Genomic DNA, 19,812 nt, shown 5'->3' on the forward strand with positions numbered 1-19,812 from the left:
AATTTTCATTTTATTTTTTTGTAGAGACGAGGTCTTGCTATGTTGCCAAGGCTGGTCTCAAATGCCTGGGCTCAAGCAACCTCCCACCTTGGCCTCCCAAAGTGCTGAGATTACAGGTGTGAGCCACCATGCCTGGCTGGTTTTTTAGAGCTTTATGATATTATTTCTTTCAAATTAATATTAAGGGTTATTATATGCCCTGCACTAAGTGTTGGGGATATACTGGTGGGTATAATAGGTGCAATGCCTCCCCTCACAGAACTTTTAGCTGGGCCAATCAACAATCACACGATTGTGTAAAGAGCTGGAAAGAAAATAGGCTCAGACTAGGAGGGCCCATATTAGATAGATCTAACTTAGCAGAATGTTGAGAAGGCTTCCCTGAGGAACTAAGATCTGAGGGAAGGTAGAAATCAATTATGTGAAGAAGAGAGGTGTATTAGTTTCTGACTGCTGTTGTAAGAAGTCACTACTAATTTAGTTGCTTAGAACAGCATAAATTTATTATCTTATAGAGGTCAGAAGTCCTAAAATCTATGTGTCAACAGGGCTGAATTTTTAATGGAGGATGTAGGAAATAATTCATTTCTGTGCCTTCTCCAGTTTCTAGAGGCTACCTATGCTTCTAGAGGCCATCTTGGCTCATGGCCACTTCCTTCATCATCAAAGCCAGCAACATAATATCTTTAAATCTCTTTCCTCTCTGACCTCTACTTCTCTTATCACATCTCCTTCTCTGGCTCTGACTCCGCTGCCTCCCTCTTTCCCTTGTAAGGACATGTGATTACAACGAACCCACGCAGATAATTCAAGATATTCTCCCTATCTCAAGATCCTTACCTTAATCACATCTATAAAGTCCCTTTTGCCATATAAAGTAACATATTCACAGGTTCTGGGGTTGGGACATGGACGTCTTTGGTAGAGGTGTTATTTGGTCTACTGCAAGAGGGAAGAGCATTTTAAGTGGAAGAAACAACATGTGCAAAAGCCCTGGGGTTGGACAGAGTATCTCAAATCAAAGGGACTAGAAGTAGGTCAGTGTGGCTACAGCCCAGAAGCTAGAGAAAGGATGGGACATGAAGAAGCTAGAGAGATAGGCAGGGACTAGACCTATATAGGACCTTTCAGGCCATGTAAAATGATTTTGCCTGGATCCTCAAAGCCATATGAAAACACAGGCTTTAAGCAGGAGAACTGGCATGCTTCTATTTACATTTTGAGAAGACAATTCTGCTGCAGGCTGTGGAGAATGGACTGGAGGAGCTAGTAGTTGAGGTGAACAATAATGACAGCTTGTACTAGCTGGAAATGGAGAGAAGTTGAAGGATGGGAGAGATATAGGAGGAAACTCAACAGGGCTGGATAATGCTTGGTTGTGAGGCTTCAGCGAGACAGAGGAATGAAGGATGCCAAAAATAACTAACTGGCTTCAGTCCTGCATCCTTGGGATGAATGATGACGCAACTCATTATGATAGGGAACAGGTCATGAACAAGGATGAAGTTTGTTTTGGACACTCATGAATTTGGTTTGGAATTGCTAGGTTTGGCATGCCCTTGAGCCATCCATGAGGAGGTGTCATGTAGGCCATTGGTAGAGGTCTGGAGCTCAGAGGAGAGGTCTAAGGTGGTGATAGAAATTTATGAGCCATCGTCATTTAAATGTCTGAGGTACGGTGTGAAGGAGTTTTTTAGGAAGAGTGGATGGGAAGGGGATGTAGTTAAGGGCCAAGGATTAAGGAACTCCAAAATTTAATAGCTTGGCAAGGAGGACAAACCTACTAAAAACAGAGAGCCCAGAAAGGTAGAAAGAAAAGTTAGCAGGACATTATTTCCTTGAAGCCAAGGGAAGTGAATTTTTTTTTTTTTTTAAAGTAGTGACTGGTCACCAGTGTCAAGAGGAGAACAGAAAAATGTCTCTTGGATTTAATGATGTTATCAAGTACATTCCTCAGCAGTGTAGGGCTGCCTAAGTCTGTATATTTCTTCTCGTTTTTTTGAGATGAAGAAACTAAGCCACACTAGAAGAAAATAACTTAACCAAGGCAAAATCACAGGAAACGGAACTGGGCGAAGCCAGTTTCTTATTTGGAACCTCAATCCTCTGATACCTGTGATCCCAGGTTGAGCTTACAGCTCTCCCTCTTCTTTGTTAAGGTCCAAAGAAATTACCAGAAGTGCAGCACTTTATACACCATTGGCACTCAAACATTTATTGACGGATTACTTGAAGAACTCACACATTTCTTCCTGACATGTACTAATCTTACCCACAGGAATTAGCAGTTCTTACTCATTTACTGCCTCAAGTTTCTTATTCATAAAACAAACAAACAAACAAACAAAAACCAAAAAACCCTTCTGTCTTATTCATTGAAGTATGCTTTTTAAAAACCATAATAGCTTTTGCATTCTCACATGCCTGAGAGATTATTTTTGTATTGTGTGCTCTTGGTCATTTCCTTCTTGTGTGTGAAAATGTTTGGGAACAGTTCTTTGTGTAGACAAAGTGGAAACAATATTTTTAAATGGAAGAGGATGTTTTCACTGTGGAAGAGATGGTAGACAGGGCATTCACAAGTTTGACCTCCCAACCAGGCTCTGAAAAATCATCACGAACCAGCTTTCCACCATTTGTCTTTTTTTTTTTTTTGATGGGCCCATAGCTTGAACCCAGGAGGTTGTAGTGAGCCAAGATTGTGCCACTGCACTCCAGCCTGGGCAACAGAGTGAGACTCTGCCTCAAAAAAAAAAATGGGCCCATAGTACTTGCTGCTACTGAAGAAAAGAAACAGAAGTTATGAGCAGAAAATGAAGCTCTATGTGTGTGTGAATAATTTGGTACTTTAAGAATGAAACAGAACTACCAGCAGTTTTACTCCTATAATCAACAGAATTGAACACACTTGGATGACTTGTAGCCAAAATGTTCATAGCAGCATTATTGCCAAGAGCCCCAAACTGAAATAAAAAGCCCCCAATTCTCATTGCATCAGTTAGCTTCTGCTGCATAACAAATTACTCCAAAACTTAGCAGTTAAAAAAAACAAATTATGATTCTGGAGTTTAGCAATTTGAACTGAGCTCAGCTGGGTGGTTCTACTAATCTGAGGTAACCAAAATCAGCTGAGCCTGTCTCAGACCAGAGAATAACTCTCTAGTAGAATCTAAATTAAATACAAGTTGTTGTGATAAGCCACTGCATTCTGGGTGGTTGCTATCCAGTAATAGATAACTGATACAAAGCCACCTCAGCTCATGGTCTTAAAGGGCATAGGTAAGTTTCTCAAGTTCCTAGAATAAAAGATATAGCAGTTATTTCCTCTAAATTTTCCCTTCTCCTTTGCCCGAAAGACAAATTCATGATCTTGAAAACAGAGCAATTGTGGAAACTGCTGAAGTTTTTCTTAGTGAATGTAGTTATAGGCATCTTTAAAATAAAATTATTTCCTTAGGTGCAGTTTCCTGCCAATTTGCACAATCACCTGGAGTTTTATACAAATCTTTAAAAAAGAGTGTCTTAACTGCAACACTACTGACACTTTTGACCAGATAACTCCCTTTTGTCCTATGTGTTGAAGGATGTTTAACAGCATCGCTGGCCTCTACCCACCAGATGCCAGTAGTCTCTCCTCCAGTTACGGCAACAAAATATCTCCAGATAGACGTTGCCAAATGCCCCTGTGGGGCACAATTGCTCCTGGTTGAAAATTACTGCTCTTGAAAAACCGTTTAGGGAACATCAATGCAGGTACTACTCTGAAAACTAAGGAGGGTGATGGGAATGGATGACAGTGAAGCAAGTGAAGAAATAGGGAGAGAGGGATGAACAAATATAGAGAGAGGAATGAACATTTATTCAGCTCCAACCATGTGCATTGCTAAGGTCATTAAAGTCTCACAAAAGTCTTGTGAAGAAGATACCATCACCTCATCTTACAAATGAGGAACTAGAGGCTTAGGGAACATAAGTAACAGGTGAAGCTGGTAATGTAAGCCAGGTGTGTCTAATTCCAATATCCACCATGGATCCAGGGCTGCCTCCCATTTACGTCAAAACAAGTCAGAGATATCCAGCAGTAGCCACCCAAAGATGGTCGACGGTCCTAAGAAGGGAACACAGGCCCTTCTATAATGACTCAAAAGGCAGTATCCCAACTCCGGTGAGTGACTGTGGGGAGTGCAAGGCTCAGGGAGGGTTATAAAGCAGTACACCATTCACCATTAACAGCTTTCTAGGGCTTAGGTTGGAGATGGAGAACTGTTATTAGTTTAAGATAAGAAGAGAGTGATCAATTGAAATCCACCAATAATGTCCACACCTCATTTCATTATTTATTTTTTGAAAGGGAGTCTTGCTCTGTTGCCTAGGCTGGAGTGCGGTGGCATGATTTCGACTCACTGCAACTTCTGCCTCCTGGGTTCAAGCCATTCTCCTGCCTCAGCCTCCTGAGTAGCTGAGATTACAGGCGCCCGCCAACACATCCGGCTAATTTTTGCATTTTAGTAGAGACGAGGTTTCACCATCTTGGCCAGGCTGCTCTTGAATTCCTGACCTCCAGTGATCCACCCGCCTCGGCCTCCCAAAGTGCTGGGACTACAGGCGTGAGCCACAGTGCCCGGCCACACCTCATTTTATTCTACATTTCTTTTTACAAATTTTTTTTGAGAAAAGTTCTCACTGTGTCACCTAGGCTGGAGTGCAGGGGCACAATCTCAGCTCACTGCAACCTCTGCATCCCAGGCTCAAGTGATCCTTCCACCTCAGTCTCCTGAGAATCTGGGGCCACAGGCGCATGCCACTGTGCTTGGCTAATTTTTGTATTTTTTGTAGACAAAGGGTCTCACCATGTTGCCCAGGCTGGTCTTGAACTCCTGGGCTCAAGTGATCCTCCCACCTTGGCCTCCCAAAGTACTGAGATTACAGGCATGAGCCACCATGCTCAGCCTTTAAAAGATTTTTTAACCTTTAAACAATGCATCTAACATATTTTAACAGACAATGCATGCACATAGTACTAAATTTTACAGTAAGCAGTAAAGGATAAGTTTTCCTCCTATCTTTCACCCCTTTCTCGTCCCAAAAGGCAACCACTGTTATCAGTTTTTTGTGTATCGTTCCAGAGATATTCTATATTTAGTCAAGCAATATATGTATTTTTTTCATCAATGGTGATATAGTACACATATTTTTGGCACCATAACTATATATGTGTGTGCTCATGCATACATATGTAAATGTATATTTGTATATGGATACACACAGAGATATATATACAGTCATGCACCACATAACAATGTTTTGGTCCATGACAGAAATGACAGTGGTCCCTAAGATTATAATGAAGCTGAAAAATTCCTATCACCTAGTGATGTCATAGCACAACACGTTACTTGCGTGTTTGTAGTGATGCTGGTGTAAACAAATCTACCACGCTGCCAGTAACATAAAAGTTCAGCACATACAATTATGCACGCTCCATAATACTTGATAATAATAGGCCATGTTACTGGCTTATGTATTTATTATATCATGATTTTTATTGTTATTTTAGAGTGTACTCCTTCTACTTATATGTTTTGTAAAAGCTAACTGTAAGGCAGCCTCAGGCAGGTCCTCCAAGAGATATCCAGAAGAAGACATTGTTATCATAGGAGATGACAGCTCCATGCATGTTACTGCCCCTGAAGATCTTCCAGTGGCACAAGCTGTGGAGGTGGAAGACAGTGATATTGATGGCTCTTGCCCTGTGTAGGCTTAGGCTAATGTGAGTGTTTGTGTCTTAGTTTTCAACAGAAAATTTTAAAGTAAAATAAAAAAGCCATAGAATGAGGAGAAAGTAAAGAAAGAAAATATTTTTGTACAGCTGTACAATGTGTTGGTGTTTTAAGCTAGGAATAATTACTAAAAAGTCAAAGTTAAAAAAATTGAAAAGTTTATAAAGTAAAAATGTGTAAATGTTACAGTAAGCTAAGGTTAATTTATTATTAAAGAAAGAAAAGTTTTAAAATAAATTTAATGTAGCCTGTGTACAGTGCTTATAAAGCCTGCAGTAGTGCACAGTAATCTCCTAAACTTTCATATTTACTCACTACTCACTCACTGCCTCACCACTGCAACTTCCAGTCCTGTAAACTCCATTTATGGTAAGTACCCCATACAGATTGATAAGGTTTGAATTTGTGTTCCGACCCAAATCTCATGTTGAACTATAATCCCCGCTGTTGGAGGAGGAGCTTGGTGGAAGGTGATTGGATCATGGGGGCGAATGGCCCCTTGCTGTTCTCGTGATAGTGGGTGAGTGCTCATGAGACCTGGTTGTTTAAAAGTATGTGGCACCTTCCTCTTTGCTCTCTTCCTCCTTCTCCAGCCATGTAAGACGTGCCTGCTTCCCCTTGCTTTCTGCCATGATTATAAGTTTCTTCAGACCTCTCCAGCCATGCTTCCTGTACAGCCTGTAGAACTGTGTCAGTTAAACCTCTTTTCTTCATAAATTACCCAGTCTTGGGTAGTTCTTTATGGAAATGTGAGGATGGACTGATACAAAGGTGAACCATTTTCCATCTTTTATACTGTATTTTTACTGTACCTTTTCTATGTTTAGCTATGCTTAGATACATAAACAGTTACCATTGTATTACAACTGCCTACAGTATTCAGCATAGTAACATGCTGTACGGGTTTGTAGCCTAGAAGCAATAGACTATATCATATAGTTTACGTGTGTAGTAGGCTGTACCATCTAGGTTTGTGTAAGTCACTCTATGATGTTCACACAACAAAACTACCTAACACGCTTAGCTTCTCAGAATATATCCCTGTCCTTAAGTGAAATGTTACTGTGTGTGTGTATATTTATAATCTTGGAGCACCTCTGAAATTAGTACATTAAGATCTGTCTCTTTTGAATAGTTGCCTAGTATTCCATAGCAGGAATATGGAATAATTTGGCAAACTGTTCTTCTAGTGATGGACATTTAGATTGTTTCTATTCTGTTGCCTCAGTGAATAACCTATACACACATTTTTTTCCCATTATGTGCAAGTGTATCTGTTTATCCAAATTGAATTTAATTACTTTACATTTCCTCTTTCTTCCTGCAGTGTCAGTGCTAAGATCAGTGTAACTTTGGAAGCAAGGAAAAAAAAAATAGAGCATCTGAACAAAATATGAAATACACAATTAATCTTGATAAATCAAGCCTCAAAGGAAAATAGGAGAATGATCATAAGTGGTAAGTAAAATATTAAGTTGCCTGATTTCTCAGGCCCCAGATTCTTCATCTAGAAACTGCTAGGAGATAGGACCTCAGCTATTCTTCAGTGCATTCCCCCTCCACGTTTTTACATATGAGGACACTGAGATCCAGAGATACGTGGAAATAGAAATGCTCAGTTAGATTGAAATCTAAGTATTCGAAGTTCCAGTTCTGTGCTCTTTTCAATACACTATCACAATGTCCTTCTCAACCCTACTATTTTGAAACTAAGAAAAAATTATTCTTTAAAACCCAAACAGACTGCATCCACTTCTGCCTTCTAAAGTGGTAGCATAATTCAACAGTGAACTAATCTCTGCTACCTTTTAATAACAGAAACTTGGGAATGACAGAGAAAGCAAAGATGGATATTTCAAAACCTCTGCCAATAAAGTATTTGGCCCATTTTGTAACAAGATATAGAATAATGATATGTGCAGGTGACTGCCCTTCTAGGCAGAGGAGTAGTGAGCTAAAAGACTTTGCATAATATTTGAGGGGAATGGGACTTTCCAGGGAACCCTGAGACAATGAACCCCAAAGGGGATAATCAAGAAGCTTTAGAAGATAAAGTGTGGCTCAATATCATGGAAGGGTAGCCTAAATATTTTATAAAGATAAAAATGTCTGATATTTAAGCTGTGTGGCCTTGTTGCGATACAAACTCAGACTTTAAAGGAAGCCAGTTTCATACACAAATATCTTCTGTGTGTGAACATTTTTGGTTTATGGAAATGAAAAAAAGAGAGCTGAGTTCTACATACAACTTAGGCCAGATCAGAGATTCAAGAACAACAATGAGAAAAGAGATAACAAGGGAGAGACCACGACCTGTGGGAATGACATTTTAAAGCCAGAGGGGATCAGGTTAAAAGGAAGCCTTCCAGCAGAACCTGAGAGCACTTAGACACTGAAAATCACTATACAAAGTGAAAGGTTACTATTATTTAATGCCTTTCCCCTTCTAATGATTAGGGGGTGAATAAGGAATCATTTCGGAATGTTTTGGTTGCACATAATGGAAAACATAACTAACGTTGCTTTAAATAAAAACTTTATCTAACAAGAAGACTGAGGGCAGAAGTTCTAGGATTATTTCTTCAACTCTACCAAGTCAGGGCACTGAGTCGGCATCGTGTGATTCTCCTGCCACTTTCTCCCTCAAGTTCAGCAGCCACAACTCTGTGCAAACTCGTCTTTAAAATACCTTAAAACTCATGGTCAGAAGATGGGGAAGGGAGAAAAGTGTTCTCCTTGTATCAGAGGGAAGAAGCTTTCCTGGGAGTCCCCAGGAGGCTTTACCTCTCTTTGGCCAGATCTGACTCATTCCATCCCCAGCTGCAAGCTAGGGGGTGCTGAGAAGCAAGCATGCTCATCCCTCACTTAATTACTTTATTTTTTTCTTGAAAGCTTTGCCTCTAAGTGGTAAGCTGTTGATTTTTTTTGAATTCTATTACTTTTAAGGGAAACATTACACTGTGTTCTGTCCCAATCCAAGATATCCAAGTAATTTTCACAGATAAGAAAATATATTCAGTGAGCAATGAAAACAAATTTATATAATAAATTAAGAACCATTTGAAAGTAAGCATATACAGTTTGTACACAAAATGAAATGTAATGAGGAAAAGCAGACTTGATAGGGATGGTGGAGGAGAGGGTGAGGGATTCATATTTTTGGAAGGTGAATTATTTTGTCTACACCATTTGCTTCACCAGCTTTCAACTTAGGGGAGGCAGTTCATAATTATTTTGTACCCTAACTTTACTTAAAAGGTATAGACTAGAAATCACCTTTAGGGCAAAATAAAAGCTAAATGTGAGAGTGTGTTGAAACGTGAAATTGCACATGCACAAAGACAAAGGAAATGTAGACAGCACATCTTTATCCCTCTCACTTGGCATCTGTATGCAAAGCAGAACATTGTAGGCTCATTCAAACATGATGCTCATTACAAATCTGTTCCATATGATATGCTCTGACAAGTAAATGTATGTCAAGTAAAATTTGTGAGCATGACTTAGCCTGCAACTGAAATGATGCAATATCACGTCTTATAGCGTATTTGTTTGGTATGTTTGGGGAACAAAAAAAGTCAATATATTGAAAAAAAATGAGTCATTGTTCAAAAAGTGTCACAACCTTTTAAGAGCCATTATGACAAAAAGTCATTAACTAACAGTTGTTATGTACAGTGAAGTCTGTACCTGGAAAGGGGGAACAGAATCATCTCAGCTGGTTTCTCACTAATCATAGCCACCCTTTAAGCCTGGGAATATTGCCAACCCTAACCAAATTAGAGTCTCTTCTCACAGAGAGGGAAGGTGGCTGTTGGTTAGGTCACTGAGTGTGTCTGCCACAAGATATCTGTTCCCTTCCAGATTGCTTGGAAAATGTGCATTATGCAAGAAGTTAACTGAGGCTTGGTAATAAGACTTCCATATAATTTTAATCACAGAATAGAATTTTCTTATAAATACTATACTGGCAAGTAATTGATGGCCAGTTGCTGGTGCATCAGTATCCCACAGACAGGCAATAGCCACACTCCACACCACAGACAATGGAACTTTTGGCACTTGCATTGAAATGTGAAGATCTATTTGCGTCATTGTCCCTTTAGCTATCCAATTTGGCATACCCCATTCTGCTTGCCAGACTTGGTGAAGACTCCTGTGACAATTTCTCAGTGCCATCCTTCATGGCTATGAAGCATACCTCAAATCACTTTTCAGATGATCAAACTTGAAGCTTTCTATTTTTTGGACTTGCTGGCTTTGAAATTGAGTTATTGATTCAATGGCCCTTTACTGAGCATCTATTATAGGTTAGGCACTTTGCTCAGTCCTGAAGAAAATTTGAGACAAATCAGACACGACCGTTCCCTCAAAGAGCTTACAGTCTAACAGAGGTGATAAAATATGAGTAACAATTCTAAAATGTAGAAAGTAGTATCTGTACCATAAAAGTGGGACAGATAAATGTTTCTGAAAAAAATTAGGAATATTTATTTTTTAAAAAAGGAATATTTATTAATATCCTTAAAATTTTCATGCCCCTTGATCTAGTAATTCAAATATATCTGACCTAGAAATTCTTGGACCCCTAAAAATTCCACACATAAATTTCGGCAAATTCCCTTAAAGAATATGCAAAAGTGTGGTTATATGTTTTATTGCATTATTCTTGGGAAAGTATCCCTAATTTTGTCTAATTCTTAAATAAAAACATTAATTCACTACAATACTCCAACTTCTAGAAACCCATCTTAAATAAGTGATTAGACACGTAGACAAAGCTTTATTATTAAGGATGTTTATCACAGCATTATGTATAATAGTATAAAACTGGAAATAACCCAAATATCAAACAACTGTAAATGAGTTAATTATAGTACATCTGCACAATGGAATTTATATTCCTGTTGAAACAAGACTTCAGAAAATTAACGACATGAAAATGTGCTCATAATAAAATGTTAAGTATAAAAAAACTGTATCCATGGTATGCTCTCAATTACGTTAAAAATCATCTGAAAGGCTAAAGGGATAACAGAAGAAAATGTTAACAATGATTATCTCTGTGTGTTGTGGGATTAAGAGTGATTTTTTTCTTTAATCTTTTCCATATTTCTCAACTTTTCTACAATGAGAATGGATCACTTCACAAATGAGAAAAAAATTAAAATTTTGTGAAAACTAAGCTAAAGCATCATGGCAGTTCTGCAGTGAGATCCCTTTTATTTGGGAAATCAGAGAGGTCTCTTAGAGGAGGTGGCTTTTGAGCATATCTTCAAACCATGGCCACAGTCGACCTTCTGCGGGGCTAAGAGAGGGCAATCAAGGAGAGTGGTGGAAGATGTCAAGAGTTGTAGGACAGTGCTCCATGTAGAAGCTGGGATGTGGTGATGGTCTAATCACTCTTTCCAGAAGTCCTGGTACAGGGAGGGCCAGCCTACTTTCAGGCAAACAGCAGTTGTGGAGTGTAGGCTGACTCCTAGGGCTTCTTAAGACTCCTGAGAGGTAGCCTCTGCTGTCCAGAGACCCTTTGCATTCTGCAATAGAGAGTTCAACATGGGGTTACACTGGATAAATTATGAAGGGTAGGAGTAATCAAAAGTTTGGCAGGTGGACTTTTTTGGAGGGATTAGTCAAAAATTCTGAGATTTAGGAAAGAACGGTTAGAAAGCAAAAAATTATATATCTCTTTGTGACTTGAATTGTTTTGAGGCCAGCTGTCTTAGTGTGAAACTGCCCTTTTCAATCCTTTACATATCTAGAGGAAAATGAAAGCTGGTAACAGATTGATTAACGCCATAAGATGTATGATTACACTGCATAATGTTTATTTGTACAACTTACTATTCTACATTAGCTTTAACAAGACAATAACTTTTAAGGAACTGATTATGCATTTTGACCCATTCATTCATTTGGGGAACGGCACGTAAGAAATTAACTCAAAAAGGGAAAAATAGAAATTTGTATAAAGTAACTGTTTTTGTAACAGAGGAAAAAAATGTTAGAAGTCTACTCGCACAAGAACTCAAGGGTACTGAAATATATTAAATAAAAGGAATATAGTATTATGAAAATTATTAACTAATAGGTTTAAGAGTTGTATGGATACAACCATAAATTCATGTTAGGAAAAAAAGCACAAAACTAGTATGTATAGATTAATTCCACTTTGTTAAAAGCATATCTGTACAATATTAGGTCACAGTCTTAAGAGTAGTGGATGATATAAGGTTAAGAGGAGTTGGGAGGTCTGCACTGCTATGCTGGATGGTTTTATTTTGGCAACCAGTATTCATTCCCATTTCTTTATATGATCTCCAAACTACTGAGGAGCTAGAAACCTAGAAGCTACATTTCCTAGAAGACCTTGCCATCAGGCTGCCAGGAAACAGTCCACCAATGAGAAGCCCCCTTGCAAGATTTGGAAGGCAGAAGAGAGGCAGAATCCATTGTAATAGCAACAGGAAGGTATGTGGGCTTTGCCAGATGGGGTTTTCAGCAGCTTCAAGGCATTCTCTTGTAAATCACTTATTATTATTATTTTTTATTGTTGTACTTTAAGTTTTAGGGTACATGTGCATAATGTGCAGGTTTGTTACATATGTATACATGTGCCATGTTGATGTGCTGCACCCATTAACTCGTCATTTAGCATTAGGTGTATCTCCTAATGCTATCCCTCCCCCCTCCCCCCTCCCCACAACAGTCCCCAGAGTGTGATGTTCCCCTTCCTGTGTCCATGTGTTCTCATTGTTCAATTCCCACCTATGAGTGAGAACATACGGCATTGGTTTCTTGTCCTCGTGATAGTTTGCTGAGAATGATGGTTTCCAGTTTCATCCATGTCCCTACAAAGGACATGAACTCATCATTTTTTATGGCTTCATAGTATTCCATGGTGTATATGTGCCACATTTTCTTAATCCAGACTATTGTTGTTGGACATTTGGGTTGGTTCCAAGTCTTTGCTATTGTGAATAGTGCAGCTATAAACATACGTGTGCATGTGTCTTTATAGCAGCATGATTTATAATCCTTTGGGTATATACCCAGTAATGGGATGGCTGGGTCAAATGGTATTTCTAGTTCTAGATCCCTGAGGAATCGCCACACTGGCTTCCACAATGGTTGAACTAGTTTACAGTCTCACCGACGGTGTAAAAGTGTTCCTATTTCTCCACATCCTCTCCAGCACCTGTTGTTTCCTGACTTTTGAATGATGGCCATTCTGACTGGTGTGAGATGGTATCTCATTGTGGTTTTGATTTGCATTTCTCTGATGGCCAGTGATGATGAGCATTTTTTCACGTGTTTTTTGGCTGCATAAATGTCCTCTTTTGAGAAGTGTCTGTTCATGTCCTTCACCCACTTTTTGATGGGGTTGTTTGTTTTTTTCTTGTAAATTTGTTTGAGTTCATTGTAGATTCTGGATATTAGCCCTTTGTCAGATGAGTAGGTTGCAAAAATTTTCTCCCATTTTGTAGGTTGCCTGTTCACTCTGATGGTAGTTTCTTTTGCTGTGCAGAAGCTCTTTAGTTTAATTCGATCCCATTTGTCAATTTTGGTTTTTGTTGCCATTGCTTTTGGTGTTTTAGATGTGAAATCCTTGCCCATGCCTATGTCCTGAATGGTAATGCCTAGGTTTTCTTCTAGGGTTTTTATGGTTTTAGGTCTAACATGTAAGTCTTTAATCCATCTCGAATTAATTTTTGTATAAGGTGTAAGGAAGGGATCCAGTTTCAGCTTTCTACATATGGCTAGCCAGTTTTCCCAGCGCCATTTATTAAATAGGGAATCCTTTCCCCATTGCTTTTGTCAGGTTTGTCAAAGATCAGATAGTTGCAGATACGCGGCGTTATTTCTGAGGGCTCTGTTCTGTTCCATTGATCCATATCTCTGTTTTGGTCCCAGTACCATGCTGTTTTGGTTACTGTAGCCTTGTAGTATAGTTTGAAGTCAGGTAGTGTGATGCCTCTAGCTTTGTTCTTTTGGCTTAGGATTGACTTGGCGATGCGGGCTCTTTTTTGGTTCCATATGAACTTTAAAGTAGTTTTCTCCAATTCTGTGAAGAAAGTCATTGATAGCTTGATGTGGATGGCATTGAATCTATAAATTACCTTGGGCAGTATGGCCATTTTCACGATATTGATTCTTCCAACCCATGAGCATGGAATGTTCTTCCATTTGTTTGTATCCTCTTTTATTTCATTGAGAAGTGGTTTGTAGTTCTCCTTGAAGAGGTCCTTCACATCCCTTGTAAGTTGGATTCCTAGGTATTTTATTCTCTTTGAAGCAATTGTGAATGGGAGTTCACTCATGATTTGGCTCTCTTTTATAGATTGGTGTATAAGAATGCTTGTGATTTTTGTACATTGATTTTGTATCCTGAGACTTTGCTGAAGTTGCTTATCAGCTTGAGGAGAGTTTGGGCTGAGATGATGGGGTTTTCTAGATATACAATCATGTCATCTGCAAACAGGGACAATTTGACTTCCTCTTTTCCTAATTGAATACCCTTTATTTCCTTCTCCTGCCTGATTGCCCTGGCCAGAACTTCCAATACTATGTTGAATAGGAGTGGTGAGAGAGGGCATCCCTGTCTTGTGCCCATTTTCTAAGGGAATGCTTCCAGTTTTTGCCTATTCAGTATGATATTGGCTATGGGTTTGTCATAGATAGCTCTTATTATTTTGAGATACGTCCCATCAATACCTAATTTATTGAGAGTTTTTAGCATGAAGGGTTGTTGAATTTTGTCAAAGGCCTTTTCTGCATCTATTGAGATAATCATGTGGTTTTTGTCTTTGGTTCTGTTTATATGCTGGATTACATTTATTGATTTGCGTATGTTGAACCAGTCTTGCATCCCAGGGATGAAGCCCACTTGATCATGGTGGATAAGCTTTTTGATGTGCTGCTGGATTCGGTTTGCCACTATTTTATTGAGGATTTTTGCATCAATGTTCATCAAGGATATTGGTCTAAAATTCTCTTTTTTGGTTGTGTCTCTGCCAGGCTTTGGTATCAGGATGATGCTGGCCTCATAAAATGAGTTAGGGAGGATTCCCTCTTTTTCTATTGATTGGAATAGTTTCAGAAGGAATGGTACCAGCTCCTCTTTTTACCTCTGGCAGAATTCGGCTGTGAATCCATCTGGTCCTGGACTTTTTTTGGTTGGTAAGCTATTGATTATTGCCTCAATTTCAGAGCCTGTTATTGGTCTATTCAGAGATTCAACTTCTTCCTGGTTTAGTCTTGGGAGGATGTATGTGTCCAGCGATTTATCCATTTCGTCTAGATTTTCTAGTTTATTTGCGTAGAGGTGTTTACAGTATTCTCTGATGGTAGTTTGTATTTCTGTGGGATTGGTGGTGATATCCCCTTTATCATTTTTTATTGCGTCTATTTGATTCTTCTCTCTTTTCTTCTTTATTAGTCTTGCTAGCGGTCTATCAATTTTGTTGATCTTTTCAAAAAACCAGCTCCTGGATTCATTAATTTTTTGAAGAGTTTTTTGTGTCTCTATTTCCTTCAGTTCTGCTCTGATCTTAGTTATTTCTTGCATTCTGCTAGCTTTTGAATGTGTTTGCTCTTTCTTTTCTAGTTCTTTGAATTGTGATGTGAAAATTTTCTTTAAGAATGTTGAATATTGGTCCCCTCTCTCTTCTGGCTTTTAGAGTTTCTGCCGAGAGATCAGCTGTTAGTCTGATGGGTTTCCCTTTGTGGGTAACCCGACCTTTCTCTCTGGCTGCCCTTAACATTTTTTCCTTCATTTCAACTTTGGTGAATCTGACAATTATTTGTCTTGGAGTTGCTCTTCTCGAGGAGTATCTTTGTGGCGTTCTCTGTATTTCCTGAATTTGAATGTTGGCCTGCCTTGCTAGATTGGGGAAGTTCTCCTGGATAATATCCTGCAGAGTGTTTTCCAACTTGGTTCCATTCTCCCTGTCACTTTAATTCTGCAGAGTTGTTCAGTACTGGCCCAGCTCCAAAGGTGAGAGTGAAGATTCCTAGAGGCTGAGAACTGGCTCAGAGACATGTTTCAAAGTGGACCAGTCATACATGCCCTCAAAGTAACTAGACTCACAATATATTTCTTCTCACCCCACCATGCCATCAAGTGGATTTTGAAATTCACCTAAACCCATATTTGTACTTGGAGATATAGGCTAAGGAATGAATGAAATGTAGGCAGGCATTGAGTGAATTTATTTTAAGACACTCACCTCATTAAGGATTCCCCTCACAAAAGAACTTTGCAATGTGTTCAATAGCCAGAAACAAGGTTGGTAATGAGCTTGGACAATGATAGAATGGGAACATGCAAATGTATTACCTTGTGACATTGCTTATATTCTTGCCTGGAATTTTGACATAGTTCTTGTAGGCGTATTTAGTTTTTGGGATGCCTGTGCTTTATCCTCCTAAGGAAACCGTGAGTTCCTTGAGGTTGGGGAACTCACTTTTTTGCTTCTCTGAATCCTCCATATTTCTGAGCACAGTATAAGTTAGATGGCAAGCTCTGTAAAGTCAAGTAATATTGCTGTCTGTTTCACTGCAATATCTCTAGTACCTAGTAGAGTATCTGGCACATAGTAGGGACTAAATAAATATTGAATGAATGAATAAATGTGTCATCAGATACTTCATAACAGCTGTTGAATGAAAGAGTGAACTGATGCATAAATGTATGAGAATGAATCAATTCTTGAAATCTGGTGCTGGCATCCTCGAAGAGCCTAGGGTTATGGATGTGATTACAATAGTTTACAGGAAGAAGGGCTACTAAAAGCATACCTACGTTTGCATCTTTCATTTACAGAAGGAGATGGCCTTTGCTGCCTTGATTTTTGCCACTTGCTGAGTCTTGGTCACCTGGTTATTAAAAATTGCTTCATATGCTTTCCATTCATTTCTCTTTTGCTCAGCTTCTGTGCTTTAGGGGTTCATTTCCCACTAATGGGACTTGTTGTCTCTTAGCTCAGTGTGACACTACTCTGAAGACCTTGGATCAGTTTCCATGGTTACTTCTTCTGGGATTCTGCTTTTGGAAACCTTGTGTTCTTTCCTTACCTTTAACTTCCATCTGAGAAACTTAAATACACACTTCAGGGTCCTCCAGAGTGTTAACATTCTTCCTAGAAATGCTTCAAACCACAGAGGAGAGAAATCAAGGACTTCACATTCCTTTTCTTCTGTTATAGATGGAATGGGGCACATGATTTGATCCTGAAACCCCTTGAAGGACAAAGAAATCTAGATATTTCCTGCAAAAAATAAATAAAAAGACTTCCCCATATTGCCAAAGCCACAGTCTCTTTATTCCAAGTGATTCATATCACAAACATGGGCATTGCCATCAACATCAAAGACTTTTCTTTCTTCTTTCCTTTTTTATTTCTTTCTTCTCCTCCTCCTTTCTTCTTTTTCTTCTTAATAATCCTCATGCTAAACTATTTACTGATGTGCCTTGCCTTGAAGTGCCTTAAATGTGTTAGTGACTGAGAAGAAAATCAGAAAAGAGTAAGGCTGGTAGAAATTGGGAGACAAAGGCAATTTTCTTGTGAGGAATTTCAAAAACTGAACAGATTTATGAATTAAATTTGACTTTCTAAAGTCTTCTACTCCTTCTCCTCCTGGGATTATTATTGAAGGTCTAAACAATGAGAAACTTCCAGGGAATCAAGTTCCGGACTCACGTTGGGTACACCCAGATACACTTGTGGATCCCAATGGACTTCAAATAAATGTCTGAGCTATGCAGTCAGTAATAAAAAAAACACCCTGGGGGGACACCTCCCCTTTTTGGCTCCCTTCCACCTGCCTATCCAGTCTCATCTCTATGCCTTCATTTCCCCTATACAATCTCTTATTCTTTCTTCAAACAGCTCCTCGCGAATTCTCTTCCCAGCTTCCAATGGCCCAGATAGTAAAATTAGAAGAAACCATGTCTAGTTCTTTCCAGTGGGGCTCCATGTATTCAGCAGTTCTTCAGACCCCATGCTCCATGCTTCTATTCTCCAGAGGTATGCTTGGCTCTGGAAAGAGCATAAGGCAACCAGGCCTTTTCAATGGGCTTACTGCTTCTGCCTAAACGGCAGGAAGTTTAACTGGATTCCCTTGTGGATATTCCTATCTTTACAGGTCTTTACACTGTGGCCAGGCCTGTCCTGGTAGCATGGGCCCATCCCTATGCCACTTGGGAGCTGATATGGTTTGGCTCTGTGTTCCCACCCCAATGTTGTGTCCATTGTAATTGCCAGTGTTGGGGGAGGGACCTGGTAGGAGACGATTGGATCATGGGGGTGGATTTTCCCGTTGCTGTTCTCATGATAGTGAGTGAGTTCTCACCAGGCCTGGTTGTTTAAAAGTGTGTAGCACTTCCCACTTCTCTTTCTCTCCTGCTCTGCTATGGTAAAACATGCTCGCTTTCCCTTCGCTTTCTGCCATGATTATAAGTTTCCTGAAGCTTCCCAGCCATGCTTCCTGTACAGCCTGAGGAACTGTGAGTCAATTAAACCTCTTTCCTTCATAAATTACCCAGTCTCAGGTAGTTCTTTATAGCCGCGTGGGAACGGACTAATATAGGAGCCCTCAGGGAGGAAGCAGCAGTAATGGGGTTGGAATCTGGAAGCATTTTGGTAGGCATTATGGGGTAGTGCTAAAAGTGCAGGTTCTGAAGCCAGGCCACCTGCGTTCACATTCTTACTTCCCTGCTTACTAGCTGAGTAATCTTGGGCAAGTTGCTTAGCCTGTCTGTGTCTTTGTCTTCTTATCTGTAAGGTGGAGACGATAATAATCGTACCTGGCTGTTCTGAGTATCAAATGAGTTAATCACATAAAGCACTTAGAATAGTGTATCCACATGGTAAGAACCCAAAAAGTGTTGTCTACTATTATTATCCACATCAAGGCTTCTTTCTTTTCTCAGTGAAACAAGTACTGGTCAAAGTCCTGCTTCTGCCGCTTTGGGGCTATGTACTCTTAGAGCAACCCACATATTACAGCTTCCCTGCCATTCCTACCATGAACAGCCACAACTAAAGCTGGGCCTCAGTTTCCCCAAGATAGTTAGGAAGGTTAAATGGGTTAATGGGCATGTAAGTACCTGAAAATGAATAATAGTATGTTTTCCTTCTTGTTCTTGATGATCAAGAACAGATCTCTGGGTGATATTTGACATCTCTTTTTTCTCTCATATCTTTTTCTTTCCTTCACTCTTTGACTCCCTTCCTTCTTCTCTGACTTTCAACTCTTGTTCTTTTCCTACTTAATCTCTTATAACTATTTTGCCAAATTATGTCAAGCATGAGAAAAAACAAGGGCCCGAATAACCCTTTAAAAACATTGTTGAGTTTCCATCTCCCAGGTCCTCCTTTGGTGAGTGTAGAGTGGCTGAAAGGAGGAGCCCAGTAGGCCTCCTCTTTCTGGGCCCCGGTAGCCTAGGCCGGGGCAGTGAGGACCCAGTGTAGGGATCCTATTTCCCCTCTGCTCATTAGCCACTCATCCTGCTCAGCCTGGCTTACTAACTACCACCTCAGGGGCTTCCATGAGCCTCCTTATGGTCTGGAGCTATTACATCTATCATATTACAGCTTTTCTCCATCCTCACCATGCATGGCTGCAACTGACATCAGCATTTGAAAAGAATAGCCATTCTCTTCCCTCCTGTATCAGTTAGCTTATGGTGCATAACAAGTCACCCTAAAACTTAGTGGCTTGAAACAACAAGCTATTACTTAGCTTACAGAGTTGGCAATTTGGGGTAGGCTCAGCTGGGTGGGTCTACTGTTGCCTCATTTGGAATTACTCATGTACCTACAGTCAGCTGCCACCCAGAAACATGGTTCTGCTTCTGCAGATTGACTGGCTATAAACTAGGATAATGGGGGAAACTGCACCATATGTTTCTCATCATCTATCAGGCTAGCCCAGGCTTCTGCATATGGAGGTGGTGGCAGGGGCTTTAGAAGTAATGGAAGGAAATCTCTAATATACATTTTTCAAGTCTCTGCTTCTGTCACAACTA

General features: G+C 39.7%; 1 long non-coding RNA gene across 2 annotated transcripts in view; it reads left to right on the top strand.

Annotated features, from left to right (window-relative positions):
- Nucleotides 1-19,812, top strand: part of LOC129475734 (uncharacterized) — a 167,584-nt gene that overhangs the window by 22,490 nt on the left and 125,282 nt on the right. The window contains exons 4-6 of one of the 2 annotated variants that reach the window (XR_010119597.1): nt 6,374-6,551; nt 7,108-7,238; nt 12,114-12,251. This is a non-coding gene — a long non-coding RNA (uncharacterized lncRNA). The remainder of the gene's footprint in view (nt 1-6,373; nt 6,552-7,107; nt 7,239-12,113; nt 12,252-19,812) is intronic. The other variant, XR_008654850.2, reaches the window with a different exon arrangement.

The sequence above is a fragment of the Symphalangus syndactylus genome, chromosome X, assembly GCF_028878055.3.
Source record: "Symphalangus syndactylus isolate Jambi chromosome X, NHGRI_mSymSyn1-v2.1_pri, whole genome shotgun sequence".
NCBI lineage: Eukaryota > Metazoa > Chordata > Mammalia > Primates > Hylobatidae > Symphalangus > Symphalangus syndactylus.